At 41.3% G+C, this 23,416-nt stretch overlaps 1 protein-coding gene across 18 annotated transcripts in view; it reads right to left on the reverse strand.

The window, feature by feature from the left end:
- Positions 1-23,416, reverse strand: part of LOC122562011 (nuclear factor 1 B-type-like) — a 637,597-nt gene that overhangs the window by 83,804 nt on the left and 530,377 nt on the right. The window lies entirely within an intron of this gene.

The following is a 23,416-nucleotide window of genomic DNA, read 5'->3' on the forward strand; positions in this document are numbered from 1 at the left end:
GAAATCTACATTAGGAGGGATGTGATAGCATTAGAGTGGGCACAAAGGAGAATTACTAAGATGCTGCCTGGGCTGGAGAGTTTCAGTTATAAAGACAATTGGACAGACCTGGGATTGTTTTCTTTAAAGCAGAGGAGCTTAAGAGGAATCATGATTGAGATATATAAAATTCCAAGGGACATAGAGTAAATAGGAAGAAACATTGCCCATTGAAGGAGGGATGAATGACCACAGGACACAGAATTGAGGTAAGGGGCAAAGGTGTAGAGGAGATGTGAGGAAAATCATTTTCACCCAAGAATCTGGAACTCACTGTCTGTAAGAGTGGTAGATGTAGTAACCCTTATAACATATAAGAAGTATTTAGATATGCATTTGAAATACCAAGTGCTGGAAATTGAATTAGAATAGTTAGGTGGCTGATTTTGATATGGGTAGATGTTATGGACCAAAATGCCTTTTATCTGTACTGTAGGTCTCTATGACTTACATGTCAGATCAACCTGAAAGAATGTTGACAATTGTCCTGACTTATTATCAGGATTTTTAAAAATAACTATTAATTTATTACTTTGGTAAGAACACCAATGTAAGCATGAACTTTCAAACTCCGTCTGATAATTTTTGCAGAAATAAAAAATTACCTGATGATATACAGGAAATAATTTATGAATGCAAATGCAACATCTTTAAGTCTCTGATTTATTCATTATTCTAACATTCTAAATAATGGGGTGAGGAGGAATTTCTTCTCTCAGAAGGTAGTGAATCAGTGGAATTCTTTACCACTGGTGACTTGCAAAGCTGGGGCATTAAGTATATTCAAGGCTAAGATAGACAGATTTTTAATCAGTGAGGGAATCATAGGCAAGAGGGAAAAGATAGGAAAGTGGAGTTGGTGATTATGAGATCAGCCATGGGTCGTGGGGCAAGTTCATTGAGATGAACGCCCTGCCTCTGCTCTTATATCTTATGGTCTTATATATTTTGGGTGGCATTTAATGGAGATGATGAGAGTTTGGTCTGTGGATGGACGACTGGTGAAGTCTCTGTATTAGCAGTTTAACTGGATGGGTCTTTCCTCACGATCAAATAAAGTTTGTTCTGCTTTCAACATGAATTTGCTATAATATGACTGTCAAACTTGGGACACTGTTTCTAAAGCGAAAAGTTTTAAATAACCAGTGTATTAGTTATAACACGATTCTAGCCCCGTTAATTTAAATGGTGCTGTTATTACACAATTTTCTTATAACATGGAATGCATGAGAACCAAACTATTGTGTTAAAACAGAACTGACAATAGTCAGGTTAGAGATGGTGGGGGTGCACAGGTCTCCAGGATGAGGTTTTCCAGGAAAGACAGTGCCTGCTACTCAAACACAATCTACCTAAGGCTTTGTATCATCACTGGATCCCAACCACAGCTGAGTAATGGCGGTCAGTGTTTTGCAGGGTGGAGGATGGTAGAAGGGGAATCTCACTCCTGGTGCCAGGTCTGCGAATCAGCCTTTTGAGTATCTCTGAATGATGGGACACACACTCCCATCTCCAACTCACCCCACCCTCTGTGTCCAGAAGCAAACCTACATATGTTTGCTTGTTATATCCCCATCAGGCTCCCAACTCTTCCAACAGGTTAGTATCAGCAGTGGCAGATCCAAACCCTTAAGTTAGCATGAATTGCCCAACTGTGAAGGGCCAATCCAAAGATGTGCAGGTTAGGTGAATTGGCCATGCTAAATTGCCCGTAGTGTTAGGTAAGGGGTACATGTAGGGGAATGGGTGGTTTGCGCTTCGGCGGGTTGGTGTGGACTTGTTGGGCCGAAGGGCCTGTTTCCACACTGTAAAGTAATTTAAAAAAAAAGTTTAACCTTAGTGGTGGTGGAAAGTTGGCACTCACCACCCAACTGCCTGATTTAATTTAACCCTTACATCACAAGACTCACCAACGGGGGAAAAATTGTTTATCCACAAATAATAGAAGATAAGAAAATTTCCAGGTGAAAATTCCCATTCAGCCTGTGCCTCAATGAGCCTACACAGGAATATGTTCAAAGCTTTACATTGAATTTAATAATTATACAGAACAGAAGCTGGCCAGTTTGTTTAACTAGTTCTGCTGATATTTATGCTCAACATAAAATTCCTCCCCTTCAATTTGCTTTAACTCAGCCATTCCACATGTCTTTTCCTTTACTCCTAGAAATTCCTTACAGAGGCATTTAAAATATTTGCCTCGACCACTTCCTGTGGTAGTTTTCTACTTTCTAGCCAACATAAAATAATAAATTTTTCTTTACGTCAATTGGATTTATTGGTAACTATCTTGAATACTTAATTTTAGATTTGCATTATTAATATATGGCCTGTCCAAAGAAAAGCACTTTGCCCTTATTACACTTGATTATATGTTTTTTTTTCTGTTTAGCAGTTGATACATAGGAACAGAAAAAAAAAACTGTAGGAGGAGATTGTTCAATCCTTTGAGCTTGCTCTGCCATTCAATGAGATCATTACTAATCTTCCACTTGAAGTCTATATTGCAGCACTATTCCTATATTTCTTGATGGTTTTATTATGTAAAAATCTATTGATCATACTCAATGTTCTGGGGCAAGGAATTACCAAGATTTGCCATCTTCTGACTGGAAAAATTCTCCTCATTTCAATCCAGAATAGTTTACCCCTTATTGTGAAATAGTTTACCCCCGTATTCTTGGACGTCAGGGGTGACATCCTTCCTACAATCCCCTGTTAAAGATTACAAGAGTTTGGTATTTTTGAATGAGCTCATCTCTCATCCTTCTAAATTCCAGGGAATAGAGATTCAGTCTCCTCAATCTACCCTTATAGGACAATTCCAGATTCCAGGGATTAATCTGGTCATCGTCAGCTGCACTCTCTTTATGGCAGTTCATTTTGCCATAGGTCTGTGTGGTATAACGTGGGAAAATGTGAAGTTGTACATTTTGGAAAAGAGAACAAAACAATAGAACATTATTTAAATGGAGAAAAAGCTGCGGAGAGCTGCAACACAAAGGGATTTGGGATATTTGTTTGTAAAATGCAAAAAGCGAGCACAGTGCAGCAGATAACCAGAAAGGCTAATGGGATGTTGGCCCTTATATCAAGGAGGTTAGAGTATAGAGTAGGGAATTCTTACTGCAACCAAATCAAGGCGAGACCACATCTGGAATACTGTGAACAGTTTTGGTTCCCTTATTTCAGGAAAGTCATCATTTGATGGGAGGTAGCTCAGAGATGGTTCACTGGGATGGATCCCTGGCATTGAGGGATAGTTTTATGAGCAAAGGCTAAATTAGAAGAATTAGAGGCGACCTCATTGAAACATATAGGATTCTTAACAGGCTTGACAGGGTAAATGCTGAAAGGACATTTCCCTTCATGGGAGAGTCTAGAACCAGAAGACAGTCTTAGAAGAAAGAGATGCAAATTTAAGACTGAGATAAGGAGGAATTTCTTGTGTTAGAGAAACTCTTTGCCACAGAGAGCTGTGGGAACAGAGTCCTTGTGCATACTTAAAGTTGAGATAGATAGATTCTTGATTAGTAGGGGAATCAAAGGTTTCCTTGAAAAGGTAGCAAAATTTATGTGAGCCATGATCCTATTAAATAGTGGAATGGTCTCAAGGGGCTGAATGGCCTAATCTTGTTCCTATTTCTTATGATCTTAAGACTGCACATAAAATTCCAAGTATGATCTCACCAAGGCTGTATATAATTGCATTAAAAACAAAATAAAATGCTGGAAATCACAGCAGGTTAGGCAGCATCCATGGAGAGAGAGCAAGCTGACATTTCGAGTCTAGATTGCTCTTCAGCAGAGTTGAAACTTTATTGCTGGAACAGCACAGCAGGTCAGGTAGCATCCAGGGAACAGGAGATTCGACGTTTCGGGCACAGGCCCTTCTTCAGGAATGAGCAGAGAGTGTTCAGCAGGAGAAGATAAAAGGTAGGGAGGAGGGACTTGGAGGAGGGGCGTTGGAAATGTGATAGGTGGAAAGAGGTCAAGGTGAGGGTGATAGGTCGGAGTAGGATGGAGGCGGAGAGGTCAAGAAGAAGACTGCAGGTCAGGAAGGCGGTGCCGGGCTGGAGGGATTCGGCTGAGACAAGGTGGGGGGAGGGGGGATGAAGAAACTGGTGAAGTCCAAGTTCATCCCCTGTGGTTGGAGGGTTCCCAGTCGGAAGATAAGACGCTCCTCCTCCGACCGTCGCGTTGTTGTGGTTTGGCGGTGGATGAGTCCAATGACCTGCATATCCTCAGTGGAGTGGGAGGGGGAGTTGAAATGCTGTGCTACAGGGTGGTTGGGTTGGGAAATGCTGTGCTACAGGGTGGTTGGGTTGGGAAATGCTGTGCTACAGGGTGGTTGGGTTGGGAAATGCTGTGCTACAGGGTGGTTGGGTTGGGAAATGCTGTGCTACAGGGTGGTTGGGTTGGCTGCTGAACACTCTCTGCTCATTCCTGAAGAAGGGCCTGTGCCCGAAACATCGAATCTCCTGTTCCCTGGATGGTGCCTGACCTGCTGTGCTGTTCCAGCAATAAAGTTTCAACTTTGATCTCCAGCATCTGCAGACCTCACTTTCTGCTCTTCAGCAGAGCTGATGTGAAGTGTGGAGGGGGCAGCATTAATGCAGTAGTCGACAGCTGGAATGCTGGAGGAGAAAGGATGTTGATTCAGTTGATTAAGTGTTTGGAATGTGAGAATGGCAGAACAGTGGTATGTCTAACTGCCAGACTGGAAAGAACACAACAGTCCCACTGGTAAGGGGGAAGGGAGAGAGAACATGGTGACAGAGAATGTAACAAGTACAGCTAAAAGGAGGGAAAGGAATGAGAATGAATTTACAATTTGAAGATGTTGAACTCAATATTAAATCCAGTAGGTTGTAAAGTGCCTAGTCTGAGGATGAGGTGTTGTTTCTCCAGTTTGCTCTGTGATTCACTGGAGCACTGCAGCATGCTGAGGACAGACAAGTGGACATGCAACCAGGACACTGTGTTAAAATGAGCGACTATCGGAAGGTCAGGGTCATACTTGCACACAGACTGAAAATATTCTGCAAAGCGGTCACCTAGTCTGTGTTTGGTTTCTTCAGCTCTGAAGAAGAATCATCTAGACTTAAAACATTAACTTACTAACTGTCAATGGATGCTGCTTGACCCACTGTGAATTCCAGCATCTTTTGTTTTCAGTACAGATTCCACTGACAGCGTTAATTTCCTCCTCTAACTGCATTAACACATATTTTACTCCCCGTAATCAAATCTTCTTGTAGTAAAAGCCAATATACTATTTGCCTTCAATTTTTTGCTGTATCTACATTTTAAGTTTCAATGACTCATGAACAACAGCACCCAAGTCCCTTTGAAGTTTAACACCTCATAACATTTCACATGCAAGAGATATTCTGTATTTCTGCTTTTCCTACCAAGGTGTCTAACCTCACAGTTTTCCATATTGTACTCCAACTGTCAATTTATTTGCCTAGTTACTTAATCTCTCCAAATTCCCTTGAAACATGCAGTCATAAAGTCACGGAGTCATACAGCACAGGAACAAAATCTTCGGTCCAACTCATCCAGACTGACAAAGTTTCCCAGACTAAACTAGTCCCACTTACTTGTGTTTGGCACATTTCCCTCTAAGCCTTTCTTATGTCATGTCATGTACCTGTCCAAATGTCTTTTAAATATTCTAACTGTACTGCATCTATCACTTCCTCTGGCATCCACATATGAACCGTATGTGAAAAAGTCGCCCTTCAGATCTTTTTTCATCTCTTTCCCCTCTTATCTTAAAAATATGCCCCTAGTTTTGACCTCCCCCAACCTAGTGCAAAGACCTTTGCTACTCACCTTATCTATGTCCCCTCATGATTTAACATATCTGAATTAGGTCATCCCTCAACCTCTTACGCTCCAGTGACAAAACTCCCAACCTATCCAACTTCTTCTTATAACTTAAAACCTCCAGTTCCAGCAACATCATGGTAAATCACTTCTGAACCCCCTCCAAATTGATAATATCATTCCTATAGCAGGGCAACCAGAACTGTACAGAGTACTCCAAAAGTGGCCTCACTAATGTCCTGTATAACCTTAACATAACATCCCAACTCCTATACTCAATGGCCTGAGCAATGAAGACAAGCATGTTAAATGTCTTCTTAACCACTCTGTTTTTCTGTGATGTAACTTTCAAAAGAACTATGTACCTGAACGCCTCATTGTTTGACAACACCACCCAGGGCTCTACCATTAACTAAGTAAGTCCTGCCCTTGTTTGCTCTACCAAAATAAATTTCATCTGTGACTAATTAGCCCATTGGCCAATCTGTATCCAATTGACAAGCTCTCCCATATGATCTAACTTTACTAATTGATCTACCATGACAAACTTTGCCAAAGGTTTTACTAAAGTCCATGTAGGCATCTAATGCTTTGCCTTCCTCATCTTTTTGGTTACATCCTCAATCAAGTTTGTGAGACACGATTTCCCATGCACAAAGCCATGCTGACTATCTCTAATTAGTTCTAGCCTCTTCAAGTGAATGTAAATCCTTTCTCTCAGAATCCCCTCTAACAACTTACCTACTATTGATGTAAAACTCATTGGTCTATCGTTCCCAGGCTTTTCCTTTCTTAAATAAAGGCACAAGGTCATCCACCCTCCAGTCCTTCAGAACCCCTTCTGATCTCACCCATCTACCTAGCTTTGTGTCATTTGAAAAGTGGGAAATATTATATTTGATCCCGACATGCAACTCATAGATATGGATTGTTAACATGTTAAGTCCAAGCATTGATCCTTGCAGTATATCACTAGCCGGTGTCTGCCTATCTGTAAATGACCCATTCACTCCACCTCTGATTTCTTTCCACTAATCAGTTCCCAAACTATGGTAGGATATTTCACCTAATGTCATGTGCTAAACAAAATTTAGGTCTTTTGAAAACACCTTATCAAAGACCTTTTGAAAATCTAAACATGCCACATCTAGCAGTGCCACTTATCTATTCTGCTAATTACATCTTCAAAGAACTCTATTGAGTTTGTCAAAATTATTTCCCTTTTATTTCCAAATGATTTCCCTGTTGATTGTGCCCGACTCTGCATTTTTTTTTAAATGTTAAAAATCATATAACACCAGGTTATAGTCCAACAGGTTTAATTGGAAGCACACTAGCTTCTGGAGTGCCGCTCCTGGTGCAGTGTCCTTTAATTTCAATTCTAGCATTTTGTCTATGACAGATACCAGACCAATACATTTGTAATTTCCTTTTTTCACTTTCTTCCTTTCTTAAATTGTAGAGTTAAAGTTCTCACAATCTGTCGGGATCATTTCAGAGTCTCACAGAAGTTTGGAACGCAATCACCAATGTCTCTACATCCATCTTTAACACTCTTGGATGGAGATCATTAGGTGGCGAGATTTGACTACTTTAACTACTATGCATGTCTCTTTTCATTCCAATCTCCACCAAATCCACATACCAATACATTTTAGCACGTCCAACCCTCACATCTTTTCAAAACAGCACATCAAAGTATAAATCACTTTTTGGCTCTCCCACAGTGAAACCTCACTTCTTATGTACTCTCTCCAATCTTTCACCACGTTAAAAGAATGAATTAAGTCTCCTCTAAATTTTCTGTTTTACAAAGACAACCTCTTCAATTGTTCCCCACGACTGCAATCAATCAAATCTGGTAGTATCCTAACTAATCCTTTTTGTACTGCATTGTTTCAATCTCCTTTTCATAGTTTGTGGAAACTAAATCAATGCAAATAATAGCCTGGTCATAGTATGGTCTAATGTTAAGATCACTTCGAATCCTTTCTCTTTAGAATTAAAATACTAGCTTAATTAACTTTAAGTCCATTCATCAAACACTGGGATGATAGAGAAATTCCATATATTTTTGCAACACATGGAGTCCCAAAAAGTGTTGGTCACAGATAATGAGCCATTGTTTACCAGAATTTATTTCTTAAAGTCAAATGCAATTGAATGTAAGGACAACTCCATACCGGGTCAGGTACGTTTTGGCGCCGATCATTTGGCTCCGCCATTTTGGCTCTAAACTGTTTTGGCGCTCATTACTTTGGCACTGAGCTGTTTTGACGCCAATTCAGAATTTAAAAAAAGTCTTGTTTGGTTAAAGAAGAGAGGATGACAAACGACCCGATGTAATTTTCTCAACTAGCAAGAGTTGATAGTCAAAGCTGTAAATGACCCGCTGTAGATTCAAATCTCATTTTGTAATCATTTTCTCATTTAATAATTGTTAATAGTCATCTACTGCCTTGATGATACTTAAGCCTTCACACTGGAAAGCTGTAATACAATTTTCTTTCTATTTTCTTGTAGACTCCATACCAGAAATGGCTGAAAACATCCTAAGCAAGAGAGACAAACCAAAATTTTCACACGATGGTTATCTATATGTGTTTGATAAATGTACCAAAATGTAGAAATTCGTTTTTATAATGAATAGGTTAAAAATAATGAATAAAAAAGAATTAGATTTATTTCTTACAATGCAATAAAAACAAATTTTTTACGGGCTCTACAAGACTTTTTTTTATTGTTGTGGTTCTGTTCGCCGAGCTGGAAGTTTTTGTTACATACGTTTCGTCCCCTGGCTAGGCGACATCATCAGTGCTTGGGAGCCTCCTGCGAAGCACTTCTTTGATGTTTCCTCCGGTGTTTATAGTGGTCTGTCACTGCCGCTTCCGGTTGTCAGTTTCAGCTGTCCGCTGTAGTGGTTGGTATATTGGGTCCAGGTCGATGTGTTTGTTGATGGAGTTTGTGGATGAATGCCATGCCTCTAGGAATTCCCTGGCTGTTCTCTGTCTGGCTTGCCCTATGATAGTAGTGTTGTCCCAGTCAAATTCATGTTGCTTGTTGTCTGCGTGTGTGGCTACTAAGGATAGCTGGTCGTGTCGTTTCGTGGCTAGTTGATGTTCATGTATGCGGATTGTTAGCTGTCTTCCTGTTTGTCCTATATAGTGTTTAGTGCAGTCCTTGCATGGTATTTTGTACACTACATTCGTCTTGCTCATGTTGGGTATCGGGTCCTTCGTTCTGGTGAGTTGTTGTCTGAGCGTGGCTGTTGGTTTGTGTGCCGTTATGAGTCCTAGGGGTCGCAGTAGTCTGGCAGTCAGTTCCGAGATGCTCCTGATGTATGGTAGTGTGGCTAGTCCTTTTGGTTGTGGTATGTCCTCGTTCCGTGGTCTTTCTCTTAGGCATCTGCTGATGAAGTTGCGCGGGTATCCGTTTTTGGCGAATACCTTGTATAGGTGTTCCTCTTCTTCTTTTTGCAGTCCTGGTGTACTGCAGTGTGTTGTGGCCCTTTTGAATAGTGTCCTGATGCAGCTTTGTTTGTGTGTGTTGGGGTGGTTACTTTCATAGTTTAGGACTTGGTCTGTGTGTGTGGCTTTCCTGTATACTCTTGTAGTGAATTCTCCGTCTGGTGTTCTCTGTACCATCACGTCTAGGAATGAGAGTTGGCTATCCTTTTCTTCTTCTCTCGTGAATCGGATTCCTGTGCGTGTGGCGTTGATGATCCGGTGTGTTTTTTCTATTTCCGTGTTTTTAATGATTACAAACGTGTCATCGACATATCTGACCCAGAGTTTGGGATGAATTTGTGGTAGGACTGTTTGTTCTAACCTTTGCATAACTGCCTCTGCTATGAGTCCCGAGATTGGTGATCCCATGGGTGTTCCGTTGATTTGTTCGTATATCTGGTTGTTGAATGTGAAGTGTGTTGTGAGGCACAAGTCCAGTAGTTTAAGTATGCCGTCTTTGTTGATAGGTTCAGCGTCCTGTTTTCTGTTCTGTATGTCCAGTAGGTTGGCTATTGTTTCTCTGGCTAGAGTTTTGTCAATCGAAGTGAACAGTGCCGTTACGTCGAATGATACCATGGTTTCTTCTTTGTCTATGTGTATATTTCACTACTATCATAGGGCAAGCCAGACAGAGAACAGCCAGGGAATTCCTAGAGGCATGGCATTCATCCACAAACTCCATCAACAAACACATCGACCTGGACCCAATATACCAACCACTACAGCGGACAGCTGAAACTGACAATTGGAAGCGGCAGGGACAGACCACTATAAACACCGGAGGAAACATCAAAGAAGCGCTTCGCAGGAGGCTCCCAAGCACTGATGATGTCGCCTAGCCAGGGGACGAAACGTTTGCAACAAAAACTTCCAGCTCGGCGAACAGAACCACAACAACGAGCACCCGAGCTACAAATCTTCGCACAAACTTTGAACTTTTTTTTATTATTGGGGCCAAAACAGCTCAGCGCCAAGTAATGAGCACCAAAACAGTTTAGAGCCAAAATGGTGAGGCCAAATGATCACGCCAAAAGGGCGGCACCAGATAGTCCCATTCCGCTCTATACCACCTATCATCCAAAGGCTGGGCAGAAAGAGGGGACCAAACGTTGGCATAATTGATGAAACAGCCTACAGCATCACTAGAGATTAAGCTGTCATGGTTCTTGTCTGATGATGAGGACCACCACATAGGCAACTATAGGCATAGCACTAGCAGAATTCCAAACAGGTAGAAGACTCCAGACGAGGTTAAGTCTTCCTGTACCTGGGGTGAGGGGAGGAGGGTAAAATGGCAAGAGGCACTCTGGTTTCAGACCTGAGACTCTGCCAAGCAGAAGAGACATTCTGATAAAGGGGATGAAGTTTGGAGTAAGATACACAGAAATGACCGTACATAGTAAAAGGACTAGTGACGTATAAATTTTGGGTAGGTGTGATGGTCCTGACTAAGCATGTGGACCATATGAAGGCTGCAAATTCTCAAACGGTGCAGGAGTAAAATGTTCCCTGCATATTGGAAGCTTTAGATTAGATTATTTTAGATTACTTTAGTGTGGAAACAGGCCCTTCGGCCCAACAAGTCCACACCGACCCGCCGAAGCGCAACCCACCCATACCCCTACATTTACCCCTTACCTTACACTACGGACAATTTAACATGGCCAATTCACCTGACCTGCACATCTTTGGACTGTGGGAGGAAACCGGAGCACCCGGAGGAAACCCACGCAGACACGGGGAGAATGTGCAAACTCCACACAGTCAGTCGCCTGAGGCGGGAATTGAACCCGGGTCTCTGGCGCTGCGAGGCAGCAATGCTAACCACTGTGCCACCGTGCCGCCCACAAATCGTGCCAGAACCCATGCATTCACTCTTTCCCTCAAACTTTGTCAAGTCCCCTGATTCAGAGATGGACATGATTGAAGTAGCTATTTCAAAGGAGAAAGTGAGGTCTGCAGATGCTGGAGATCAGAGCTGGAAATGTGTTGCTGGAAAAGCGCAGCAGGTCAGGCAGCATCCAGGAAACAGGAGAATCGACGTTTTGGGCATAAGCCCTTCTTCAGGAATGGGGAAAATTTGTCCAGCAGGCTAAGATAAAAGGTAGGGAGGAGGGACTTGGGGGAGGGGCGTCAGAAATGTGATAGGTGGAAAGAGGTCAAGGTGAGGGTGATAGGTCAGACTGGGGTGGGGGCGGAGAGGTCGGGAAGAAGATCTCAGGTTAGGAAGGCGGTGCTGAATTTGATGGATTTGACTGAGACAGGGTGGGGGGAGGGGAAATGAGGAAACTGGTGAAATCCGAGTTCATCCCTTGTGGTTGGAGGGTTCCTAGCCGGAAGATGAGGCGTTCTTCCTCCAACCGTCGTTTTGTTGTGGTCTGACGATGGAGGAGTCCAAAGACCTGCATATCCTTGGTGGAGTGGGAGGGGGAATTGAAATGTTATTTCAAAGCTATTTCAAAGCCTTTGCCACCAAAAGAAGACAGTCAAATTCTACTGAGGTACTCCTGGTGCAAGAGGTGAACTTCTGTGCGTTACATGCCACTGGAGTTGGACACCGAGTTCAAGGAACCTGAACTCGTGCTAAAATGCTCCAAAAGGCTCTTGAAGAAAAAGTACTGGCCAATGTTGGTGGATTTAGAGGATGTGGGATGTTCTGATTGTTATGATGTCAGTCAGCTGGATCTCATTGAACATGAGTTCCTTCATTGGTGCTGTTAATCTAGCCCAATCAGTGAGCCCTGTTTGACATAAAAAGGTTGATACTGTCTCACAGCCTCTCCCAATGGTTCAAACCATCCAAGACTGGCAACATCCTTGTAAATCTTTCCTGAACTGTTTCAAGTTTCACAACATGCTTTCTATAGCAGGGACACCAAAATTGCACACAGTATTCCAAAAGGACCTAACTAATGTCCTGTACAGCTGCAACATGACCTCTTAACTCCTATACTCAATGTACTGATGAATAAAGGCTCGCTTATCAAATGCCTACTTCACAATCTTATCTACCTGCGACTCCACTTTCAAGGAACTATGAACCTGCATTGTGAGGCCTTTTTGTTCAGCAACATTTCCCAGGACCTGACCATTAAGTGTTTCAGTCCTGCCCTGATTTGCCTTTCCAAAATGCAGCACCTCATATTTATCTAAATTAAATTCCATGTGCCACTCCTTGGCCCAAAGGCCTATCTGATCACGAGCCCATTGTACTCTGAGGTAACCTTCTTCACTGCCCACTACACCTCCAATTTTGATGTCATCTGTAACCATACCTCCGAAGTTTGCATCCAAATCATTTATATAAATGACGAAAAGCAGAGGACCCAGCCCAAATCTTCAAAAGCAACCCTGCACCATCACCCTAAATCTTGTACTTTTGAGGCAGTTCTGGATCCAAATGGCAAGTTTCCCCTACATTTCATGCGATCTAACCTTGCTAAATAGTCTACCAAGAGGATTTTTAATCGAACACTTTACTGAAGTCCATACAGGTCCAGTCCATTGCTCTGCCCTCATTAATCCTCTTCATTATTTATCCAAAAACTTAGTCAAGTTAGTGATTGAGCTTCATAAATAGGTCAGGAGAGAGATATCATTGAAGAATGTTCAGGGATTATGGGAAGCCAGATGTGGATGGGGATGGATCTTTTATAGTCCTTTCAGGAGGATGTGATATTGTTATGGGAGGGCAGAGGAAATTCACCAGAATACATACAGAGATGTTAGCAGTAAGTTTAGAGTGGAGAAGTTTTTTTTTACTTGAGCTGAATGTATTTTAGGAGAACTATGATGGAGATGTAAAGGATTAAGGCAAGTTTAGATACAGTAGGCAAAGAAACACTGTTTTAATTAGCTAATGGTAAAGGATAGAGATTTCGGGCAATAGGGGATTTGAAGAAAATGTTTTGTGATACAGTGAATGGTAATAATCCGAAACTCACTGCCTATGAGTATGGTGGATGTGGAGATGATCAATGGCTTCTAGTGGCAATTGAATGAGCAGTTGAAGGAAATAAATGTGTAGGAGGCAAAGTATTGGAGGAATGGGACTGTCACAATTGCTCTGCGAAGAGTTGGCATGGACTCAATAGGGTGAATATTCTCCTCAATTTCGATGAATTTATGATTCTATAAATACAAAATGTTACATAGTGTTATGGACCAGGCCAGACCCCTCAAAACATTTCAAGTCCCTAAGTTTGCTCGTTGTTTTAAGCAGGTGTATAGTGGATATTCCAGGAGAAATACCACTGGTCAAACCACGTAGTTTTAAACAAAACAGAATTTATTTACAAAATTACTGAATGAAACACAAACAACAGAAAACAGAATACTGAATAACGTAACCTCTCTGAAAACCTAACAGATCATTCCAACTTAATGATGCTGTTCCAAATACTTGCAACAATCCTCATAAATACCCCTTGGCACAAAACATAAAAGTAAACCCAGGTTCTTATAGGATTGAAGTCAGAGAGAGTGTACCAGCCCGGACCTGCTTCTTTGAGTCCAGCAGCTTTTCCAACACTACTGCTAAAAACCGAACCAAACCATAGAAAAGCTGAGCTTGGAAAACTGGCCACTCCTCTTTCATTGTACAAGTTTTTTAAAACTTGAAAGCCTACTGTCTGGGGCAGTATCTGTTAGCTATAAACAAATTGGCACTAGATTAGATTAGATTCGCTACAGCGTGGAAACAGGCCCTTTGGCCCAATAAGCCCACACCAATCCACCAAAGAAAAACCCACCCAAACCCATTTCCCTCTGACTAATGCACCTAACTCTACAGGCAATTTAGAATGGCCAATTCATCTGGCCTGCACATCTTTAGACTGTGGGAGTAAACTGGAGCACCCGCAGGAAACCCATGCAGACAATGGAAGAATGTGCAAACACCACGCAGTCACCGGAGGCTGGAATCAAACTTGGGTCCCTGGCGCTGTCAGGCAGCAGTGCTAAACACTAAGCCACTAAAACCCTTCAACCCTAGACTTTTCAGAATCTGTGTCATTTACGGCCTCTCTTGAAAAAAAAACCCAAGGTCAGCATAATCTTGTTAAAGGAGCAGCTTCGTCACACCTAAAGCAAAGTGCGATATAACATCAAACTAATAAAAGAAGCAATTAAAGCTGATGTCAGGATTTTCTTATTTACCTAAAGCATGATAAACCTGTTTAGCTCATGACCAAGATTAGGACATATGGAGTATCAGCCCTTAGGTGCTTGAATGGATAGCAAACTAGCTTAAAAAGTATTGAAAACAGGGAGGAGGAAAAGAGAGCACTTCCTTAAGTTTGAGAAAAGTAACAAGCATTGGCCTGCAAGGAGCTTTTTATTAAAATCACTGGTTTTTATTAAAAGCACTGAACCACCTGCTTTTCCTCAGAGACCAGAACCGAAGTTGTATTCTTAATCCAAAATGGTTTGCTGGTTTGGGTTCTCAGCCTAGCTGAAGTCTTAGATTAGATTAGATTACTTACAGTGTGGAAACAGGCCCTTCGGCCCAACAAGTCCACACCGCCCCGCCGAAGCGCAACCCACCCATACCCCTACATTTACCCCTTACCTAACACTATGGGCAATTTTTAGCATGGCCAATTCACCTGACCTGCACATCTTTTTTGGACTGTGGGAGGAAACCGGAGCACCCGGAGGAAACCCACTCAGACACGGGGAGAACGTGCAAACTCCACAGTCAGTCGCCTGAGGCGGGAATTGAACTCGGGTCTCAGGCGCTGTGAGGCAGCAGTGCTAACCACTGTGCCACCGTGCCGCCCACTCTTGTGCAAAGTTAAGGGCTGGAGTCCAGAGCGAATTTTATTAAAATCTGGTCTGAGATCACTGATATGGCATGCAGTATCGACTGCCATTAGAACCAGGTGACCAGGTAACAGACATTTATCTTGATTGCTTCTGATTTTGATGTTACTAAGCAAATTAATTGCTTCAAATCAGATTAGGTAGACTTTTTCGGGTGTGACTTCTCCTGGATACCACCTAATGAGTTATCTTACTCAGCTTCAGTCTAGTAGTACTCTTTTGTTGTCTAGAGTCCACATACAAGCAACAACTGCAATGGCTTGCCAGCCAGGTCCTGAAGAAAATTTTAACCATTTGGCCGAGGCTTAACTTTGTTTTGGGATTTTGCTGTGGCCTGATCCAGAGTCCCTCTAATCAGAATATACCTTGAGTGAGACGATACAATTGCCTGCACTCAAGTGGTATACTCCAAGCTCAGTCAGAGTGGCAAGAATGTCCACTTTAATCGGAATACCTTGCAGCCCATATGCTCCACATACTGCATTTTCCAATGATAAAGAGAGTTGTAGCGCCTGTTTGAAGTCGAGTTGGGCTTCAGCTGGCAGCTGTTTTGCCACAGTTACATAATTGATTTACATACCAGACCGTCTCTCAGTTCCTCATTTAGGGTTAACCCAAATCCTGCCAGTTGTCTTAACCTGGTCAAAAACTTACCAACTTCCCTGTTTCTCTAATTGCTAAATAAAAGTGATATCATCTCAGAATTAGAGGAGTCTTGGGTCACAATATTCCTTAACTATGCCAGTCAATTCTTAAAAGGTTTTACTATCTGGTGCTTCAGGGAAAGTCAGGCCACTAATGAAAGGGAAAAGCTGCAGCTCCATAGGCTGTCAGGAGAATTACTTGTTTTCTTGTCTGCCCTCAATGTCTTCTCCCAGAAAAAAAACTATTCTTTCTATATACTGGGCCCAGTCCTCAATGGCTGGGTTGAATGAATCAAGTTTCCCAAAGAAAGGTGTGATCTAAGTAATGCTCACCCCAACTCAAAGATGACTGCTCCGAGCGAGTTTCTTCTAGAACATGCTTTATTCTTATTGCCACTGAAATAACTCCACTGAGATATTTCCTCATCAAGTCACCTCTTATTTCATATGAATTGTCCTTGACTATAGTGCTGCCTCATACAGAATTACCCTTTTTGTACATCAACCAGGGCTCCCTGATTGGACCAGATTAACAGCCCAATCTGGGAATTAATATTCTCGAAGATCCAGCTGGCATTGTTACAATCGCTGTAGTCAGCATCTGAAATTCCAGTTTCCTTGAGGTAAGGACTTGGTGGATACAGGAATTGAGCATCTTCACACTTACCTCCAGGAACCAGATGACTGCCTGCACAATTTGAAAACCCTCACATCTGACTTGATACCCATACCAACTATAGCACCCCAACCAGCATTCAATTCCTCCCACAAACTTCACCACCTCAAAAGGACTTGGATTTCTTCCCGATGCTCTCAGGCATTTGGTATCACACTGTCAATTTTATTCCAGCCCCAAAATGACTGCTGGGATCACCCATCAACCAGGCTCTCTCCCAACAAACAAGCCCCATGCCTCCCAAAATCAACCCCTCTATCAACCAACTGACTGTGCCTTCTCCAATCATTTTTACTCACTCTTGAACAACCCCCACCTCCTGCTGATCAGCTCCCATGTTCCAATCACACCAGATGATGCTCCCCCCATGACTGACTGCCGTCCTCTCCTCCAATTTGTTTCTGCCTATAAGTGACCCACACACCAAACAATCTCCAAGATGGCAGAGTCACAAAAACATACGTCACATGCTGACATGGTACCTTCTTGCATTTTGCACAATAACATGCAGGATATTACACACTAATCAAATGATGGTTGTTCTTGTTCAAAGGATTGCAGGGACTGGTATATAAGGTTTGGAATGTGCCATGTTTTCTATCAGTTTCTATCTTCCCAGTCACTAGGTCTGTGTTGATCTAATTTCAAAGAGAAGAGATATGAAGTGTACAAACATAATACCACAAGATGTAGGAGCAGAAATAGATATTCAGTCTGTGGAGTCTGCTTCCACATTCAATGAGATTGTGGCTGATTTAATAATCCCCACCTCCACTTTCCTGCTTTTTACTCATACAGTGATTCTCTTACTGATTAAAACTCTGCCTACCTCAGCATTAACTATACTTAATGACCCTGCCTCAATAATCCTCAACAGTAAAGAAGTCTACAGATTCTGGGAGAAGAAAATCTTCCTAATCTCTGCCTTAAATGTGCAACCCCTTTGTCTGAAATTATGCTGTCTGAACTAAGACTGTCCCATCAGGGGAAGCAGCCTTTCTGCATCTACCTGTCAAGTCCTCTAAGGATCTTGTACGTTTTGCCTCTCATTCTTCTAGATTCCAATTAAGTACAGGACAAAACTTCTACTGAACACACTACACCATCAACTCCATTCCACAGATCCAGGAAAAGAATGATACCATTAACAGTTATTTAAGTGTGAATGTGTCATGAGGCCAGTGCTGTAGGTACCCAGCAATGGCTTATCCAATCATGAGCATGATAATCTAGTATGAAGTGGACAGACTTTATTTTACCCTAGACTCAATTTGACACAGGGTTTAAAGATTGTTGCTCAGAGACAGTTTCCATAACCAGAGGTCAGAGTCATTTGGGGCTAAAAGGATCTAAGTAAATGGGGAAAAGTGGAATAGGCTACTGAGTTGGCTGATCAGCCATGATCATAACAAATGGCGAAGCAGACTTGGAGGACTGAATAGCTTACTACTCCTCCTATTTGCTTTATTTCTATGTAAATAAACATGACCCCTCATTGGTTGCACGACTCTGTCCAGTGGTAGGCTAAAACTTCAGAAAGCGGAAAGCAATAACTGCAAAGGCATGTGTCTCCCCCAAGTGCTTTTTTCCTGGACTCCAGAACTAATCTCAAATTGCCAAATGACACAGAGTAGCCAGCATGACTGAAAACAGCCAAAAATGCAAAAGTGAGCTGAAAATTGAAGAAATCACCCTATAAAAATCACAGATACCTTAAAATGATTTGAAGGCTGTAATCTAATTGCAGTGTTCATACACTTCTAAACTGATTGATTAGATTACCGCCTTACAATTGTTCCCAGGTATTCCACTCTCCATTTAATATCTATTTCCTGTATACTTCTATTTCCTTATTTTTTTCCTCTTAATTTTTCTCCTAAGTTACAAATTCCTTTAATCATCGTTACTCTTCTGACTAGCACATTACTAAACTATTTATATCAGCATTCAATTTTTGTGTACTCTGGCTGTGCTTCATACAGCGACCAATTTATCGTAATGCTGAAGTACAGCTAACAACCTTGGCAAAAGGAATGGTGCCTCATTGACAAATATCTTTTGTGTAATGTTTGTAATGGGTAGGGTATATTAGTGCATGTGCCGGTAATTATTATTCAGCCCCAGCAATTCTCCTTTATATCAAATAGTTTTGGTATGTATAATTGACTGTACAATTCTTTGGATGTGAGAGCTCCTTTGTGTAGTTGTTAAGTTTTGTTTAATAAAATAAAATATTGTTCACCAATTTTGGCATTAGGTGCTGTTAATATCATTCAAATTATTACTAAACATTATAAATATCAATTATTTGCCTGAGCTAATATTGATTTATATTCCACTCCATCTATTAATAAGCAGACTCTATTAGTTTGATGAGGAAACATAATATTAAAAGGGATAATTTTTATCATGATGGCTTGTTTACAGCTAGTAATTTAAACAGATTGCTTCTTGAGCACAACACAACCTGGTACTCGACAGAAAGCCTAGAGTGAGTGTGAGCATTTTTATGTTATGACACAGTAGTATCTTCAAACAGAAGCTTTCATTGAAGGATCAGGTTGCTAAGCATTCTACCACTATACACTTTGGAGTCTCCATTCTAATGGACTATAGCCACCACCAAATATATTAGATTCAGCTATAACAAACCAGCCAATTATCTCCACACAAGATGTCCCTGCCTCTTTAACAGTTATAGATTGAATCTTAACTAATTGTTTGTCGAATGGTCTCTCCAAAATCAACACCGATATTTTTGAAACATTGTAAACTGCATCCAAAAAACAAAATCACATTTCTCTTCTAGTCAAAACAATGTGAGCGAGCTCATTCCTAGCAAAAAAGACAAGTTTCCAAGGGAGGAAAGAACAAAAATGAAACTGGTGCACTTTGTTACACCAAGACTCGATTTGTCGCAGTAGATAAGGAGTTATAACTCTTTAATCTTTTGGCTTTTCTACCTTGACAATTGCTCTAATTAGTTATCTGCTTTTAGACAAGTCAAAGAAACCAAAATCTAATAAGGAGTCATCATTTAAAAAAAGAGAGAGAGAGAGAGAGAGCTTGAGATTACACTCTATCTCACATAACTCTCTGAACTGCTGTATCACAGCCAAAATATAAATAAGAATTCCATGCTTTACAAGCTATTGATTATTTTAAAAGGTAATTGGCTGATGTGAATATATTTATAAAAGACCACGCTGTAATTGCAACAGACCACTGCAAGAAGTACAGAACTCAAAGAATCAACAGCATGATACAACTGAATTTCCTTTGAATTTAACTACCCTTTAGAATTTCAACTATAATTAACTGGAAGTGGCTGTCCACTTTTCATTTGATTTACTTGGAAGAGGTTCCTTGATTTTACTAAATGTAAACTTTCTCTAATTAAACTCTGGCTAAAAAGGATCTGTGCCTATTTCAATGTGCTGAGTAGCACAGACAGGGAACTTTTTGTGAGTGAATGCATTGTAATTGGAAACATGCATTAATAAGTTCCCAAATTAAAAAAAAATCAATCCTTTAAATCACATTAATAAGATGCAAGCCTCATTTTCAAAAAAAAGAAAACCCTGCATCAAATGACTGCCCCGCCTTTGTTTCTGCACCTGGGTGTCATCTTTAAGTTCTGAATGTAATGGCAATTAGATTATTAGCCACCTGTTAAATAGATATATAATCTTGTTAGGCCTGACAAGCAAGAACATTCACCTGAACACCTGCAAACTGTTTGCAGCCAAATGGGACAAAGTATTAACATACATTTAAAATAGCATTGAAGCAAATCAAAAGAAAATTCCAAAAAGACTAACATTAAAAGCATATATGATGAACTTTGAATTGGTAACAAGCTCTGCAATGTATAAAGGGCCTAATCTTGTGGTCAGCTACAAAACAACTTGCCAATGACCACGGAAAAAGCTATTCACGAGGATCTAGGAATATTTGTGCCATGGACTTCCCTGTGCTTGATGTCAATTCATCGAGCAACAGTACTGCCAATTTTATGTAAGTATTCTCACAGACAGCAAATCAAGAAGTAAATGTTTATGGATTTTCAAGCAAATGGTTATGAAATGTTCACATTACTATAAATTAATGTAGAAACTAAAATGAAAAAACAATTAAAATGTAATAGACAGAATTCTCATTATAATTAAAAATTTTGATATTGAACAGTCATAATACCACTTTTCTGGGGCTAATGACACTATTTCACAAAACTATGAACATGCTAAATTGGTAAAGAGTCAGTTCTATGCAGCGAAACATGGAGACAGTGTTTAAAAATTTTGACAAACAGCCAAATTTTTGAAGAGGACATCCAGCTCTAAGGCCTTTAAAAATGGCCGATTGGACCCAGGATCTCCCTGCAATTCTTTTTTCTGATTTTAAACAGTTAACTTTGGAGCCCAAGCCTCCAGCTGTCAAGATGCAAACTCTGGAAATCAATCCCAAAACTTCTCTGCCTTTCTAACTCTGTCTACTCTATTGACACTTGTTAAAACCCAAACCTTTGATCCAACTGGCTGTCATCTGTACTAATATATCTTTATGGAACCACCAGATAGTTACACCAGAATTAAAGACTCATGTCATTAGGGAAATTTTCTCTCATGCACAGAATTGAGCCGTTCATCCCAACCGATCCATCCCAGTGTTTACGCTCCTATAGTCACAGAGATCTACAATACAGAAAAAAGCCCTTCAGCTCATCATGTCTGCATCCATCAAAAACAAACAACTAAGTATTTCAATCCCACTTTCTAGCATTTGGCTCATAACCTTGCATGCCCTCACATTGCAAATGCACATCTAAATATTTCTTCAATGTTATAAGGGTCTCTGCCTCTACCAGCCTTACATCATCCTTAAACACTTCTGCCAACTCCAACTAGACCCCACCATCAAGAATCTTCCCCTGCCTAACCCTCTCTGCCTTCCGCAAGGTCCATTCCCTTTGACAATTCTTGGTGTGCACTATTTTCCCCACCAAGCCTTCTGCACCCCCAGTACCTTCCCCTGCAATCGGAAAAGATGCAAAACCTGCTGATACATTACCTCCATCCAGGGCCTCAAACAGTCCTTCCAGGTGAGACAGAGGTTCATCTGCCTCTCTTACAACCCAGTTTACTGCATCAGGTGCTGCAGATGTGGTCTTCTCTCCATCAGGAAGACCAAACATAAACTTAGGGAAGAGTTCGTCAAGCATCTTAGCCAGGCCTGTAGGGGCTGACTGGCCCTCCAAGTCACCGCCTATTTTAATTCCCCTTCCCATTCTGACATGACTGTCCTTGGTCTCCTCCATCACCACAATGAACCAACCGCAAATTGAAGGCACAACACCTCATCTTCCGCCTGGGCAGCCTACTGCCTGGAGGACTCAGCATTGAGTTCTCCAATTTCAAATAACCTCCCTTCCACTCCTCCCAGCCACCTATCAGATTCATTCCTCCCACTGACCATCAGGTCATACCCTCTACCTGTCTTCACCTATCCCCACTTCACCACGCTGCCCCCTCACCTCCCCCTTTATCTGCAGCTCCCCCTAGACCCACCTCTAGTCCTGAAGGAGGGCTATACCTGAAACGTTGATTTCTCTACCCCCTGATGCTTCCTGGCTTGCTGTGTTCTTCCAGCCTCCTGTCTGTCTACTTTGGATTCCAGCATCTGCAGCTTTTTTTTATCTCTATCAGCCTTACAGACAGATTCACACCATCATCTGGATGAAAAAAAATCCTCAAATTTCCTCTAAACTTTCTGCCCCATATTTTAAATCTATGGATTCTGGTTATTGATTCCTCTATCAGCAGGAAATAATTCTTCCTGTCTACTGTATTTATGCCCCTTGTAATTTTATGCATTTCAGTTACAGCTCTTTTCAATCCCTTATGTTCAAATGTAAACAACCCAGTCACACAATGCTCGAAGTGTGGCCTTACCAATGTTTTATGTAATTCCAGCATAACCTCCCTGCTCTTAAACACTATGCCTTGACTATTAAAGGCAAGTATACCATATGCCTTCTGAATCAACTTATCCACCTGTCCTGATGCCTTAAGGGACTGCTCTACATGCACAAGGTTCCTCCAATCTTCAGTCCTATCACTCATCTTGTATTCCTTTGCTTCATCTTCCACTTTTCAAAACAGTCCCTGGCCTTCAATCTTTCCATGATATGTAAACCCACGCATTCTTGTAAATCCTCTCATGATCCTCCCCACTGTTTGACCTGCATGCTGTTTTCTCAAGTGTCACCTATCAAATATTCGCTACAGGTTCAAGTATACCTTCTCTACTTTATAAAACCATGGCAGCAGAAAGAAAGCTATGTGTCGGTTGTATTCGAAACACCAAATCTTTAGATTAGATTCCCTACAGTGTGAAAACAGGCCCTTCGGCCCAACAAGTCCACATCAACCTCCGAAGAGTAACCCATCCCGACTAATGCACCTAACAACTACGGACAATTTAGCATGGCCAATTCACTTAACCTGCACATCTATTTCCCTGAACCTGGTTCCTTCCACAAAATTAGAAATTATATTCTTGATTCCAAAAAAGTCAAAATCATTCATGTAAATTGTGGATAAAAGAAGCACTGACTCATTTGGAACACTCTCTTCAGTCACTCTGAAGAATTAGCCTTTGAACTTGCAATGCCTTCTGCCACTTGTCCTAGCTCCACACTCACTGACTTTATTAAGGCACGTCATGAATGGACTTTTGTGAATCCAGATATATTGCATCTGCATCAATTTACTCTGACTAGTGCCTCAAGAGTTTGAGCAGCTCTATTAAATTCCCTCATTAAGTTTTAACTGAAGTCATACAAACATAACTAACAGGGGTGGAAAGAAACAAAACAAACTGCTGGAAAAGCT

Source organism: Chiloscyllium plagiosum, unplaced genomic scaffold (assembly GCF_037043375.1).
Source record: "Chiloscyllium plagiosum isolate Xiang-an unplaced genomic scaffold, Cpla_swu_hap1 HiC_scaffold_2, whole genome shotgun sequence".
Lineage (NCBI taxonomy): Eukaryota > Metazoa > Chordata > Chondrichthyes > Orectolobiformes > Hemiscylliidae > Chiloscyllium > Chiloscyllium plagiosum.